This window comes from Tympanuchus pallidicinctus, unplaced genomic scaffold (assembly GCF_026119805.1).
Source record: "Tympanuchus pallidicinctus isolate F22 unplaced genomic scaffold, pur_lepc_1.0 scaffold1, whole genome shotgun sequence".
In the NCBI taxonomy this organism is placed as follows: Eukaryota; Metazoa; Chordata; class Aves; order Galliformes; family Phasianidae; genus Tympanuchus; species Tympanuchus pallidicinctus.
In genome coordinates, this window is record NW_026294618.1 from 52703077 (window position 1) to 52718638 (window position 15562).

Below are 15562 nucleotides of genomic sequence, written 5' to 3' on the forward strand. Positions count from 1 at the left end.
GAATGGGGACTTTTCAAAATAGTGCATTTTCTGCACACTTGATTTACTGGTTTGGCTAGTTCATCTGATTTCAACAGCAAGCTAGAATACTTTCATAGGTCAAACACCACATTTCTCAAATTACCTTAGCTTTAAGTTTTGTACACATTATTGAAGCATCAAGCCTTTTCAATATTCTTTCTACCTTTACTCCCATTTCTAGCATCTTTGTTTCCTATTAATTCTTGGCATATAAAGAAAAACAAACCTATCAGAAGAGGTGCATGATATTACTTACTATGAATACATTTTCTAGAAGCAAGTCACAAAGATTTAAATATAGCGGATACATAGATTTTTAAGATTTGCCAGTCACATGAGTAAGACTATTAACCATTCATTGGGACAGAGCAGCACACAAAGGGACAAGAGGGAGACCAGAACAATTTAGGGACTCAGCAGGACTGATAAGGTGCAACTTTTTCCAGTCCAATTTCTTTTCACCACAGCAACAGCACACGCTCTCACTTCCATCCTTCATCCCACAGTTGAGGAGTCCCGGTGACTTTCCCAGCTTCACTGCACAGTGACCCTTGTCCTGCTGCCTTCAGACCACGCTCCTGGTTCCTCTCTGCTCTAATTTCTAACCTACCACAGAAGTCCACCCATTTTCAGCCAGGAGAATAATAAGCAGGTGATGACACTACAGGAACCAAGCTTTTCTAGCTTGCCTCCACCTCTCAATACAGATCTATTGCAAAGACATGCTACTAGCTTACTCTCTGCTACCATCATAAATGCAAGCACAAGATGGGGCAAGATAGGTAGGCAGAATAGGCTACAAATATCAGTCTCAGCACTCTGAGCCATTAAAGCTGGCAAGGCACAGAATCTCTACCCCAATAAACCTCCTTCCATTCCAGGCTGCAGCTTAACTGACCTTACCAGCCCTCCAACCTATAAATCAATTCCTGGACAAAAGACACTCAAGAAAAGCAAACAACAAAGGCAATCTTGGTCTATACCTTCTCCGTTCAAATAAACAAAGACATGACTTTGTCTGCAGTATTAATGTAAGACACTTTTTTTTTTTTTTTTTTTTAAAAAGCAGCTGTCTGGCAAACTTTTGTATAATCATTTCTACCAGCTTTCACTAGGGGATTTACATTAAGCATTTAAGTAGAACTTTGTTTTTCCCCACGGGAAGTAGAGAAGAAAAAAAAAAAAATCAGTATAATACTACTTCTGAAATAAAACAAGTTTGTTTCCAGTTACAGCTCAATTCAGGAGGCTCCAGTAAGATAATTCAGAGAAGTGCCTCAGGAAGCATTCCTGTTTGGCTTGGAATTACTATACAAGCCTACACTTTAAATTCTTCATCCCTTTACAGCTGTCTGTTTACAGTTACACTTCATTTGACTGAACAGCTGCCATCAGCTACTTGCATTCTACAGACACTTAGGCTATAAATATAAATATATTTAAGTTATTTTATGAAATCTGCATGTATGACATCTTCAGTAGCACACTTGGTATCTGCAATACCTGCAAGTTGCCAGCAGTTTTCAGCCAGAGGCTCATTCTTAAGTGTCTAAGAACTATTCTCTAAGAACAGTCATTACTAGCTTCACAATTTACACAAAAACTCAACTTCATCCAAACAGTGTTTAAAGCAAATAACTTGCACATGATCATAAGGAAGATGGAAAAAATAAACTCTCCCCATTAACATTCACTGTATTTACAAGTACTAGTTTCTCCCAGACAAAGATTCAACAAAAGATTTATAGGAACTGTCTTAATAGAAGCCTGTTGTAGAAGTTCTACCCTTTGTACTCTAATGAACTCCTGACTATTAAGAAATAAAAGAAAAGCTTTCAAGTGTGCAACAGATTTGCTCCTAACAGAACTAACAGTTTCTTTAGATTGCCAGCTGTGTTTCTTCAAGTAAATAACAGGTGAACTAAATATGTTGAGCTAAAGCTTCTTTCCTTCAGAGGAAAAAACGCGAATACCCTGTTTACAGCTACGGTCAGCAATCACAGCACAACTCCCAGAGGCTGATACGTAATATTGCTGTTCTTGGTTTGAGTTGCCACTTTGGAAAGTGGCTTTTTGCAGCCAGCAAGACCATCGTACAAATCAAAACAAAGAAATACAGATCTGCAATTAAAATACAACATCATAACGTTTTGTCATTACTTCAAGGAGCGTAACAAGAACGAACGCTCTCAGCTAAGAGCTCCACACTTATCATTTTGATAGCCTTTCTGTTCGTGTCTTTGCAGATTAAGTCTGTATTGCCTTTATAGCATGAAAATAATGTCATTTCCTGCTAATTAACATCAATTTAAAAGAATGAACTATATTACTACTTGAAGCTGTATCACAGTGATATACTTTTTGTCTTCAACTATGGCTTCAGCACACTATTCCTTACTGAGTCCTCAGGAATAAGATTCAGATTCCTTAATTCAAGAGACAGCTACAGGTATCAACATCAAGCTTCATAAGCTTTTTGACTCCCTACGTGGAGGAAGTCTAGACTTATGAATGCGTTCAGGAAGCAGCACAGACACAGCAGAGATGTTAAGTTAGTTTTCAGGCTTCATGCTAGATGAAAAGAAACACCTCTTTATCTTTAATGACTAAGCAGTATTCAAAACCCTGACTCTTATAGGATATGAAACACTTTACATATGACAGATATAATCAAGTCTACAGAATACTATGCAGTTATTTCAGCAGTCCGGCTGGCAGCACTTCAGTGCTCTCTCTGAAGAAAAACAAACAAATTATTCTATTAATCCAGTTCCTTTGAAGGATAGCAAGTAGCTCATATAAGCACAGTCATCAATTTTTCCTCTTTGCAGCTGCAGCTTTCTTCATTGCAAACTTAAAAAGCTACATCTTACAACAAATTGCAGACTAACAGACATGATTGCGCTAATTGAGCTAAGAGCACCCATAATTTGTTACTGTCAGACACTTCACACAACCGTATATAAAGACAGGGGAATTTACATGTCAAAAAAATACAATTTCATATTAGCCATGTATTATAAAAAGAATATCAGTAGACAAGTTTCCTTTTCATTTCAAGACACAGATCTATCCTAAACATATTCCTAGTATTTGATGAATCATCCTGGCTCTTAAAAAAATTTCTGCCTTAAACACAAACACCACATTCTAATAAAAAAAGAGAAAGTCCATTTAACTGCTACAGCCAAATAAGCGTTCCTTACACATTTGTCCCCAGTATTCCTAAAGAATTAACTTGAAAGACAGTACGTATCCTTAACATTAAAAGGAACAATCAGAAATTTTATAAAGAGTTTAAAAAAAGTAGTGCTTAAAAATAGAAGTTGGAAAGATGCGTGCAGTTCCATGATCTGGTACTCTTCATTCCGCTGAAGGATAATAAAACGCATCTGAGTTTTTAAAACATTCTATTTACAGAAAGAATAGTTCTGTAAATTGAATATTCTTGAAAAACCTCAGAACTGTATTCAACTAATTTAGGAAGTGAACAAGATCACTTTAATGCAGTTTGAATATTTTATGCAACTTCAGAAACCTGAGTACATCAGTTTACATAAAATAACCTGTCTCTGTAGCAGTTATCCCAACTCCTAAAGCTTTCAACATAAATTCACAATTTAGAGTTTTCAGAAACTGCTGAAGAGGTACTAAGTTCTCCTGAAAACTCTCCTAAAAACCCAAAGGATACTGGAATCCAGTCCTTCCCTCTGAATCTTTTCCATGCAGTTCTATCAGTTCTTTTCACCTGCTTGCACAGGTTGCCCAGAGAAGCTGTGGTTACCTCATCCTTGGAGGTGTTCAAAGCTAGGCTGGATAAGGGTTGGGCAGTCTGATCCGGTAGGTGACAACCCTGCCCGCAGCAGGGTGTTGGAACTGGGTGAGCTTTAAAGTTTCTCCCAACCCAAGACATTCAATAATTCTATGATTCTTTTCTTTAAACTTCAGAAGTTTTATTTTCTTTAAAATATCTAACCTACTTTAATAGCACATTCGTCACTATCACACAAATTCAAAACAAAAAACATTTCTACGCTTAACTGCATTTTCATCCCTGTTCTTGTCAAATGAGTTATAAATACGCACCTTAAAATTGAAATCTGAAGTTCATGGCATGATGTTTGGCTCTATAGAAGTTTTAGGCATATGATTAGTATTTTTGTGGAAAGAATAGGGATAAATTTTGCATTTGATAAGCAAGAAAAGACTGCATACAAAATTTCTGGAATGCTTGTGTGGGCAATGTCATCTGTACTTCTGGAGGCTGGCACACTCAAACAATGGTTTAAAGAGTAGCTTTCAGATACAATTTGATTGCAGATGACTGGTTCCATTGCAACTGGCTTGGAACATGCTCAAATTTAGGTAAGTGTTCATAGGATATTCAACTAGGATACAGAGAGGTTTATTATCACTGTAACCATTTTCTTCACTCCTCCAACTGTTCCTCACCCTTTCTCCTGTGCACTAGAAACAGAAAAAGAACCAAGGACACCAAGTATTATCCAACCCCACAGAACCTTCTCCCTGACTGCAGGCAGACAGTGGGATTTATAATCCAAACTGTCTGGGACACAGGCTGCTGCTAATGTTGCCTGCAATGTTGGCAAGCTGTTAAAGTTACAAAGTGAGAAGTATGTGCCAAAATATGTACTCCTGCTTGCCAAACATATAATCTCAATGCATACTTCCTGATAGGAAACCAGCTTAATAAATATGGGACAGTTTCCTCTTCCCTTTGCTTAGAAACAGTCTTCTTTCCCACACACTTACAGGCAGAGAAGAAGAAATAGCACCACTTCCACACTTAAAAGAAGCTCAGTCAGTTCTCTGCATGGAACACTCAGTTTCATTTGATCAATCATATTCCATATTTTCTTACCAATTCAGATGACCACCACCAGGCCTTGGTTCCTAGAAAGCCTCTGTCTCCCACTGTTCATGAAACACTCCCAAAAACATTTGACAGCTAAGTTTACTTGGTGAATACAGCCTCAGCTGTCACCTGGTTCACTCTGCTTTGTGATCTATTAGTAGGCCCTCTCTTCATCTAGAAGAGAAAAGAAATACCTGTGAAGGACTGAGTTTGGTACTTGAGTCACAGCATGCACTTGGTTTACTATAAAATCTCTGTTAAGAGAAAGTTTAACTAAATAACTGGATACATGCAGGATGGTGAATTTCTTCTAATGCTTAAAAAGATAACACAGATACTAAGCAGAACATGTGGCTCTAGGAACCAAACAGCACGCAGCATTATAGGATAGCCCTGAGGCACTTACTTTGCTTCATTACTATGCCATGGCAGTGTTCTAGAAAAATATCTAATGTCTTATGAGCAACATTCACATTCTAAATAAACTACATCTGAGGAAATCCCAAAGGTAAGTAATGATAAATTCAGAAATCTTATTGAAGAACAACTATGAAAGGGATATCAATAGCCATGTCAAAACTTAGACTTGAAAATCCTGTCAAAATAATTAACTGGCTTCTACAGAAGAAAAACAATTGATATCTAGGTCTGACAGAAGACTTGTCCACATACTGAAACATGCACAACTTAAGTGCTACTAAGGCAATAATCATGACTGCATTTTCCCTATCTTGCAACATCCTTTTAGTGCTAACACCTTCTCCTATTAGGGAGAAAAAGGAGGAAATAAGACTTCTTAGTCATGACAAGCTGTCACAGATTTCAGTTGCTAAACAAGATACATTCTGTTGAGTAAACTTAGAAGCTTACAGAAGTCAACAATGCATAAAGTTCATATTGCAACAATATTTGCCTGATAGCAAAATGAGGTCTACAATACTCAGCTTTAATAAAAGCATAACCATTCTTGGAGGAAGATAAAGCAGACAAATGGATAAACCATTTCACTGAAGGGGAAAAGTGGTAAAGTAATTCAGAAACCTCAGCTGAAACTGGAAAAATTAACATCTCCCAGTCTATAACTGCCACAAGTTTAACTACAGTGCCTCACACACACAGTTTAAACTCCACCTGACATCTGCTCAAGACAGATCTGTACCAATAACAATCAAAATAGAAGAAATATTGCCTTTGCTTTTGCTTTAACAGCTAAGTTGTGTAAGTTCTTTTAACCACTGATTTGCAAGTTGTGAGCTAGGTAAACTTTGTACACACATACACACAAAAGCAAACCCCATTTTCTGCACTGGTTCTCTTCTGACTAATCTTTCCTTTACTACCATCTGCAAAATCTTATACAAAACCTGCAAGCTGGACTTTAGAACCAAATATAAACCCTTATGTTCTTATAAGGAGTGCCAAGGTAATCATTGGCAAAATGTACACAGACCATACATGGCAGAGCATTAAACCAAATTGTTGGATCCTCTCCTATTCTTAACAGACACCTCTGGAGTCTCTTTACCATTATTACTCTGTGCCATTATGTTCTGGCTCATGTCTACGAGCACATAACTCGCAGGTCCATTCAGCTTTATTGCTCTTCGTACAGAAGAGATGTAGAGCTACTGGAGCAAGCCCAGCAAAGATAGTTGCACCTAAAGCACCTGACATCAAGAAAGGCTGAAAAAGCTGGAATTGTTTAGCCTGGGAATGAGAAGGCTCAGAGCAGAGAATGTTATTAGAATGTATTACTATTTGACATGGTTAGTAGAGAAAACAGAGCCAGGATCTGCTCAGTGATACCTAGTGGGGAAAAAAAAAAAAAAAAAAAGAGACAATGGGCATTTCCCCCCTAAAATGTGACAGTCATCACAGACTGAGAACAGGATGCCAAGAAAAGTTGTGCAGCCTTTTTCCTCAGAAGTGTTCAAATCTGAGAGGACAAGTGTCTGTGACCCCACTTTAGGGATCACAGGAATAGGAAGAAACGTTGGGCTGAAAAATCTCCAGAGATCTCTTCCAACTCCAATGATTCTGTAATTCCTGGCACAAATGAAAAATGACTAATCTGGTTCTCTAAGGAAAGCAAGAAAAGAATATGTAAAGTTAATAATGAATGCTTTTATGTTCTCCTAAGACAAATGCCAAATCTACTACAAAAATAAAATCAGAATCTATACCTCAAAACAGCTAATAGCCAAAGCAAACTGAGACCATGATACCCCAACCATCAGATTCTGCTTTTATCACATTATGAAGTTTATTTGAAAACTGTTGAAGTTTGCAGAAACAAACCTAACTACGTAAGTCAATTTCAGCTGATATTAGAGAGACAGGACCTCTAAATCCAGTTATTCAGCTTGAATGACTCATGATGAGTTTTGCCTTCTGGCTCTCCTCCTCATCCCACCACTGTTACACTCAAAATACAAAGTGCACAAATGCCATTCTGTGCATTTAACTCAAGAATCTTTCTAATTCAAGTATACAGACAAGGGAATATAGGACCAAGAATGGAAGGCTGTAAAGTCCTGATTGCTGCAGGTGTTGAACTGATAACACAAGAAGATATATAAAAAAATTACAATCTTGAGATGCTAGCTTGATAATTTAGGTAGACATTGGTGATGTTTTTGCAAATATATGGACTGAATCAATTCATACTGATTATCTGTGTACCTCGGCTGCAGCAGCTGAGACGACTTCAGATGGTCACACTGGTATTTTGGCAGCAATTCCTCAGACTACAAATAACCCATGGCATAATTTCTATCCTACCCAACACGAGGGCAAGAGAATTTGTTGCAGTTCACTTTATTGGGCATGGTGTCACAGAGATCAGAAGTAGAGATCATAACCACTGTGTATGGAAACAATCAAATGTCATATTCTGAATCAAAGGGTGACCTTTACCCACAGCTGGGCAGCCCATCAACTTCTAATCTGAGCACAAACAGGCCGTTTAAAAATCTGCAACAATAGTTTAGGCATAGGTGTATGTTCACATGCAGACAGTGTGAACACTTCAGCCCTGCCCAGGGGACTGACTACACCAACTTCTAAATATTTTTATCTTGAACATACAAAGTTCAGTAGGCTATGTTAGAGATTTCTACTATAAAGCACTTCAGAAAAGTCCATTTGAAGCCTATCTAGGTCTTTAGTTGCTTAATTCAGTTTCTTGCCTTAGAAGAAAACAAAAGAGCTTCAAACAAAATTCTCCTGCCTTTCTACAAGGAAGAGAGAAAAAGTAAAAAGTCTTTGGCATCCTATTACAAGAACTCAGCAGATCTGATTTAGGACACTCATAATGGCATCTCAACCTTTTCTGAAAGGTCAGGAGATGCCTCATATTTAACGACACACTACTCTAATGCTTACATAAGCTATGGAAAAAAAAGATAAAATAGTCATAACACCAGAGAAAAGCATCAAAAAATCTTTTAATGCATCAGTCTCTGCATTTCTGTGGGGAAAAAAAGAATATCAGTTTTCACAGCAAGAAATTCCTCCCCAGAATATCACCTTCTACCTGCCTGTCAACTGCTGTATTTCAAACATTCTCACACGTGAACTGCTGAGAAGATTTTATCAAGTCACTAAACCATTATGATGAGACAACTTCCTTAAATTGAGAAGTCAAACAGTATAAGGGTACAATAAGAAAGATTAGTTCTGCTTGTCAGTAATCTTTTTTTCTTATACGTAGGTTGCTCCAAATATTATGCCTCTTATTTATTTCTATGCAAACTACAAGAGATAAAGAGCACAGTAACATCATTTGATAAACAAGTTCTCAGCTATAAAACATTAGTTTTCACCATAGTCACCATCAGTTATGCACTTTTACCAGCAATGAGCCTGCATGCTACGCTTGTAAAAATCTGTACCAGCAGAGGTGACCCAATGGTGTTGAAATGCACCAGCTGCCACCACACCGCGCTCACATGCACTCTTTAGTTTCCATCAGCGTTCAGCAAGCATCAGTGAATGTCAACTGCTACTGTTTCTTCCACATGGAGAGACTCAATGACACACCTTTGTTTCACACACACTTCCACATCTGCCCCTCTGCTGCTATCTGTCACACAGCAACAGCATTTAATGGAGTAATGGTGGGAAGGTTCAACCTCCACTGCCATACCACCAACAGTCGCCTTTTGAAGCAGCTCTTGTGCATTCTCTAAATCAATAGCAACAGCGAGCAAGGATGTTTCCTAACTGATCTAGCAGCATCTACTCAGGAAATGTGACTGGAGAGTAGAGGGCAGTCAGAAATAGAAAGCTAGTGGAAGTCTATGCTATCACTGATCCCTCTGCAGCAGCACGTTACATAGACAAGTATTGAGGATCAGACTTGCACACAAAAGCTTGCAAGTGCATTTAGAAAAATCATATAAAATCAACAGAGCATACAACTGATTCAAACAAGTAATTACAACCCAATCAGTAGATTAAACTAGTGAACTAAATATAGAACATATGCTCTCTTGGTTGAAAAGCACTGAGCTGCTGAGAAACCTCTTTCAGAATACTATAGCCCTTTGCAGAATTGCCAGCCCTTCAGGGTATTGGCATGGCAAACAGTTTTGTCATGTGAACAACTGCTTACTCTTGAGAAGTACGCATAGCCTATGGCAGTGCTTTCCAAGCAAGGAGACAGGTCAGTAAACTGCAAGGAGAACATACCTCATACAAGGTGCCTTCCTTTCTTCTTGTAAGGTAAAGGGAACGACTGTTTTCAAAACATTAGAAGTATTGGACCAGAGCACATTCATCTTCACTTGGTGTTGCAAAAGAAGAATCTTAAGTGTCATCTTGTTGATGAAAGGCCTACTTCAGATTATCTCACCTCATTTGCAGCAATATTATGTTGCCTATTTCAACACAAAAGAATTCAGAGCTGGCTGCTACACTTTCAGACCTGAAAGTTATCACCTTCAGGTAAAGCAACAAGCAGTTTTTCATTCATGAGTGGTGTAGCATTTGAAAATCGCAACTATGGATTGGGTAACTACTACTGCTCACAGCAGAGACAAAGTTACACAAACCTTTGCAGTGTATAACCATCAGACCACTCAATTCATTACAAGTGTTTCTTTAGCTACAACTAGAAGAGAAAAAGTTGTCTTGAGTTCTTCAGCTGCTTTGGACTTAGCAAACAATAGTAATGTTTACTTCAGAGTTAACACTAGGGATGACAAAAAAAAAAAAAAAACAAACCAAAGACTAGAGAACAAAGGAAAATGAAGTGGGGAGAAGAGGGTTATGAAAGGCCGGGAGCTGAAAGGATGAAGGGAAGAGAAAATACAGAGAACCAGTCCTTTGCAGGTTAAGCTGAAGTAAAAGGGCAGGAAAAGAAATTCAACTCGAAACAACACACCTAATTGCTGCAAATGAAAGGCCAGTTACTTAAAGACCTCCTGCATAACCTCCATATACACTACAGATATTCAGCCTTCTATTTTTAAGGCTTTATTCTTATTTTCAAGGTCACCCAATAGCAAGACCACAGTACTTGAACCATCCACAGATGGCTCGTATCACTACTTGAAACTAAAAATCAGTATTGATAAAAAAATTACAATTCAGTTAGCAGGCAAATTTGCTGTTTCAATGTTTTCATATGCAAGACAAACAGTGATTAAAACTACAGAAGAGAGAACTCTACACATTACGCTTGCCACATCAGAAGTAAGGAGCAATGAATTCTAGTCAGGAGCACCTCAAGCAACTCCAGGTCCAACTCATTTCTACAGAAGGCTACTTCCTCTGTGCCAACACAATTCATCCATCATTTCAGACTGATAGCACACAGCAAAAATACGCTTAAACAAAAAAAGGCTGCAATTTGATTTTATTCTACTGAGAAGTAGAAATAACTACAACTTCATGCCTTAAAAAAAAAAAAAACCAAACATGGCAAAATGTAGTTGGTCTTACACAAAATAGAAGACTCATTACTCAAGCAACAGCAAACAAACAACTAGAAAAACGATACATGCAGAATTTCCATTACAGCAGCATCTTGCTGTTTTAATAAGAGTATTAAGTACTTATGAAGCTTTGTTTTGACAGGCAAAGTTATTTAATAGTTGTTTCTCCTATGTTTTACAAAAAAAGCCCAGCAAAACACATGCTGCAAAAGCAGCTTCCAGTTTGCAGAAGAAAATCAAGTAAACACTGTTCTGTTTGTGTGGCAAACTTCAAAACACCAGAACACCAAGAAACCTAAAGAAAAGAATTTCCACACAATTATTCAAGTACCAGTTATGTTCTTCGACTATCAGGGAACAACTTTTAACTGAACACATCTAGGAAAAAAACTCACAAAAAAAAAATCAAATGCATGAAATCAGAAATTCCTGTATCTGTGTAACAAAATCTGACAACTTGAAGAGAAATATCATGAAACACCCTTGCATAAATGCCTAAATATATAGAAGCCCTCCTCCTCAAAGCAGGATGAGTTACTTTCAAGAATTGAAGTGCCATCTGACAGCAGGCTAATGCACTCCCCACACAGTGCTGTCCCACTCTCTAGCACTAGTTTCTGATAATTAAAACAAAGTATTTCCCCTGTTATAAAAGTTGGAATCGTACAAATCCTAACACTCCAGCAACTTCAGTCCAGCTCTAATTTTTTATCATCTATCAAAATATTGTTCCTTCAACCCTGAAGTGCTAGCTCAAAAGCACAGTTCAATATAAAGAACATGGTCAGAACGGGGAACTGACCTCCAATATGAATATACATACAGCTTCCTGTATCTTCTATAACAAGTTTTTAAATCAAAACCAGCTTCACATTAAACAATTCTTATATATACATATTAGCCATCTCTTCCAGTGGTGACCCATGAAATAAGCAAACAAAGAATTTACAGTATGTCAATCAGACAATTTTACTTAAGTTCCTATTCACTCTGAACTCCAGGTAGTTTGTCCACCCTACATCTTGATGACATTTGTTTGTGTTTCGGGAACATCTGTAGTGGAAAACTTCTTGAAACCCTGAGCCCGGATCTCTCTCACAAAGTTTCAAAAAGTCAATCTCAAGAATACTGCCTGCTAGAAAACCAGTAGGCAGGAACAGCTTGTCCTCACTTCACTGTAGCTCTAAATGAAGCTAAGTGGTTTTTGTTTGTTTGGATTCAAACAAAGAAAAAAGTTGTATTGAATGGGATTTCAGAGAATGTAAATGTTAAGTTTCTTAAATTTGAATTGCAATCAGAGTGACAGAGTCCTTTTTTTTTTTTCTTTCTTTTTTTTTTTTTTTTAAACAAAGACATCTACAGTCACATTGACAGAGTTACCTGAAACAAAGCTTCAGTCAAGAAAAAAAGTGAAAACCACCAGAGGAAAGGAGCATTCTTTCAGAAGTGCCCATGCTTTTACCTTCTTGACATAACCAAAGGTCAGAATACACCTTTTTTTAAGTGTCCTGCACAGAAAAAATCAGCTTATATACTGATCCTTTTGGCCAGCATCCTCTGCTGCTGTTAACCTTGGGAGCTGTACAAATAAAAACCCATTTAGAATTTGAAAACTAACACTTATAGAAAAGTATCTTTAAGATAACTAAATAAATGGAGTCATCAAATACTTAACAAGAAACTCAAGAAACTCAAACTCAAAAACCTGACTCCTTTTTAAAAGCAGTCAAACAAGAACATCCTTGTGAACTTTTCAACAGAAAGGATTCGTGCATTTTCCTCTGCAAGCAAAGATGCTTCAGAAGTAAAAGAAAGCAGATTGATTTCAATTTCAATAACTTAATATCTTAAAGGACAACATATTAGTCTTAATTTTAAAGTAAACTTTTGCTAGGGAAATTAATCTTCTCACTCACTCAACAGTTTATATAGACATTGGTGTTTCAAGTGAGATAATTAGGGCTCAGAGACTAAGTAGTTCAGCAAACATCTACTTCCACCTGGTCCCATTCCTAATTTTTGATGCTGCATAAGTTACATCCTGCCTATTATCTAAGACATGCTGTAAACAGCACCAACAGATGGTGAATTCTACAGCATACCAGCTATCTTCATAGCAGGGATTGCTCGATAATGGAAAGAAACCCTGAAAACTAGAGAAAACTGAACAAGAGGTCTGAAAGATGCAAAGAAGCTGACAAAAAGTGGCTCTGCTGCCAACACATCAGGCACGTTTTGTTTTTCACATAGCCTTTCAAAAAACAAAAACACATTCACTGGCAATAAGTGAAAACACTTTTCATTCTCAGCACAATACTCAAAGTCTCACAATGTCTCAGTAATCAAATCACTTAAGATTTCCACAAGTCAGCACCACAAGATACACTTCAGCTAATATACGTTTATTTTCCACTAGAGCTTCGTTAGGCATTCTAAAATACAAGCAGTGGAAAGTCACGATACATATGGAGACCAGAACTAAAGCAGCCTCTGGCATCATCCTTTGTATATAAGCTTTTTCCTCAGAAAGACTTGTCTGATGTTTAATACCCGGCCTCTAGCTGAGACTGAACATTTCTGTCAGAATTACTGAGCTTACTGTGGTCAAAGGATGAAAGTAGGATGCACAGTTACACATCTCATAGTTAACTTGCTAAAACAAGTATGCACGTGCAGTGCTAAATAAGTTCTGGCCTTAGCCCAATCAGGTCTTACAATTCAAGAAGATGCAGTATCAAGTTACCTGTTACACATCAATTCTTAAAACTTGATACATCACATTAATGCTCTCTCCAAGTCAAAACATTGAAACTACACTGTTTCATAGTTAGATTTCATTTTCTATTTGTATTACATTTTCAAGAATAAATCCCTTCTGGTACTATATAAGCCCTTCTTCAGAGCTCTCTCTTTTTTTTTTTAATAATAGAGAATGCACCTTTTTTTCCACAAGTGTTTTCTCATTTTCAACACAACACTGAAGTACTTTCAAATTCACTTCTGTAGTGTCATTTCTACTACAGTACAAGAACAAAATGCTGTTAATGTAAGCTTTTGCAACCTCCACATGTTTTCCATGGAGCATTCAGTCTATGTCAGGTCAGGACAAGGGGAAATGGTTTTAAGTTGAGGGAGGGAAGATTTAGGTTGGATGTCAGGGGGAAGTTCTTTACAGAGAGAGTGGTGAGGTGCTGGAACAGGCTGTGCAGAGGGGTTGTGGATGCCCCGTCCCGGCAGGTGCTCAAGGCCAGATTGGATGGGGCCCTGGGCAGCCTGGTCTAGTATGAAATGGGGAGGTTGGTGGCCCTGCCTGTGGCAGGGGGGTTGGAGATTCATGATCCTTGTGGTCCCTTCCAACTCTAGCCATCTTGTGATGTTGCAGGTCATTATTCTGCAGTTATTCCAAGAAACTTAACTTCTTTCTTTCTGGAATGACAACTAAATTCAACCATGACTGAAAAAAGTAATCTTTTAGCATGGCTAGATGTTTTATCTTTTCTATAGTATGGAATCATGAAATAAAGATTGACACGTGTTTTCCCCTTTCAAATTGAAAATATGTCAATGCTTGGCAACATTTGCAAAGAGTTACAATCTTGTCATACGCTGCACAAACAGCATACTTAGGTGCAGAGGGGAGGTTGTGGGAAGAGGATAGGAGAAAAAGAAAGATCTGTCAGTGCACAGCTCTTAACCACCTCCACAAATGATAACTGCATTCTATAAAACACATCCTCCCCAACACAAAGAAGAAAGTATTCTCTGAAAGCAAGTCTAAACTTCCAACATCTTAAGTTAATCAGCATGAGAGATTAGAGGTCCACAAAAGGTTTAATACTAAAATCACTTGCAACTTGCCCTTCTGTTTTGTTTCTGGCTTTTTTTGTTTGTTTGTTTTGGTTTTGATTTTTTTTTTTTGGAAAGAAGTGGATGAAATAGTAGTATTGATTTGTAGGAACCTCAAGCTTGACCCAAGCAGCTGCCTTGGACCATTATGTAGCTAACCTCTTGTCAAAGACTGCTGCAATACAGCAGCATTGACTATAAAGTGGACAAAGCAGCCTTAAGACCAAATCATAACTTGACCATAAAGCTTGTGTGGACATTCCTTGTGGTTTCAGCCCCGCTCCCTCTTCTGAAGTGGGATTTGCTTCAGATTCATGGCCTAATAATGCAACATACTACCAGGAAAAAGACCCAAAACACCATACAAAAATGTATCCAGTCCTCTAAGAGAAGATAAATGATACTCAGGCTTAATATTTTGCCATTTTTAACTGAAAGACAACAGAATAGCAGCAATTACAGTATTAAGTAAAGCTTCAAAAGGAAGTTAAGCAGAGGATAAAAGGGCAGAAAAGTCATTTCTCAAAGGAAGCAAATAGCTAATTTCCAAGCAGTGTTTAAAAAGTAGAAAACACTATTTGAAAATTGAACATGACATTTCAGATCTTAAAACTGAAAGTTTCATTCTGAAATGAGTTTGCTGTGTTTTTCGTATTTGTGAGAAAAACTTCATGTATTCTAAAATATTCTGTCAGTGAATGCTTGCTCTTGTGAGTAACTGAAAGTAATAAGCTTTTGAACAAATGTGAAACAAGTGCTTATTTTTATCCTCAGATCTTAGTTGTTTTCGTTTTCAGAAGTAGGACACATACTGAGTCAAGAGTCAGAGTAAAGGTCCCCCAATTATCCAATTCAGAAGCTTGCAAGAATATCTATTTTA

The 15562-nt window shown here is 37.6% G+C and overlaps 1 protein-coding gene across 14 annotated transcripts in view; it reads right to left on the minus strand.

Moving 5' to 3' along the window:
• Nucleotides 1–15562, minus strand: part of EPB41L2 (erythrocyte membrane protein band 4.1 like 2) — a 95767-nt gene that overhangs the window by 74918 nt on the left and 5287 nt on the right. Inside the window, exon 3 of one of the 14 annotated variants that reach the window (XM_052671141.1) lies at nt 4904–5071. The exons of the other annotated variants lie outside the window; for them this stretch is intronic. The gene's annotated coding sequence lies outside the window, so the exon portion shown is untranslated. The remainder of the gene's footprint in view (nt 1–4903; nt 5072–15562) is intronic. 14 annotated transcript variants of the gene reach the window in all.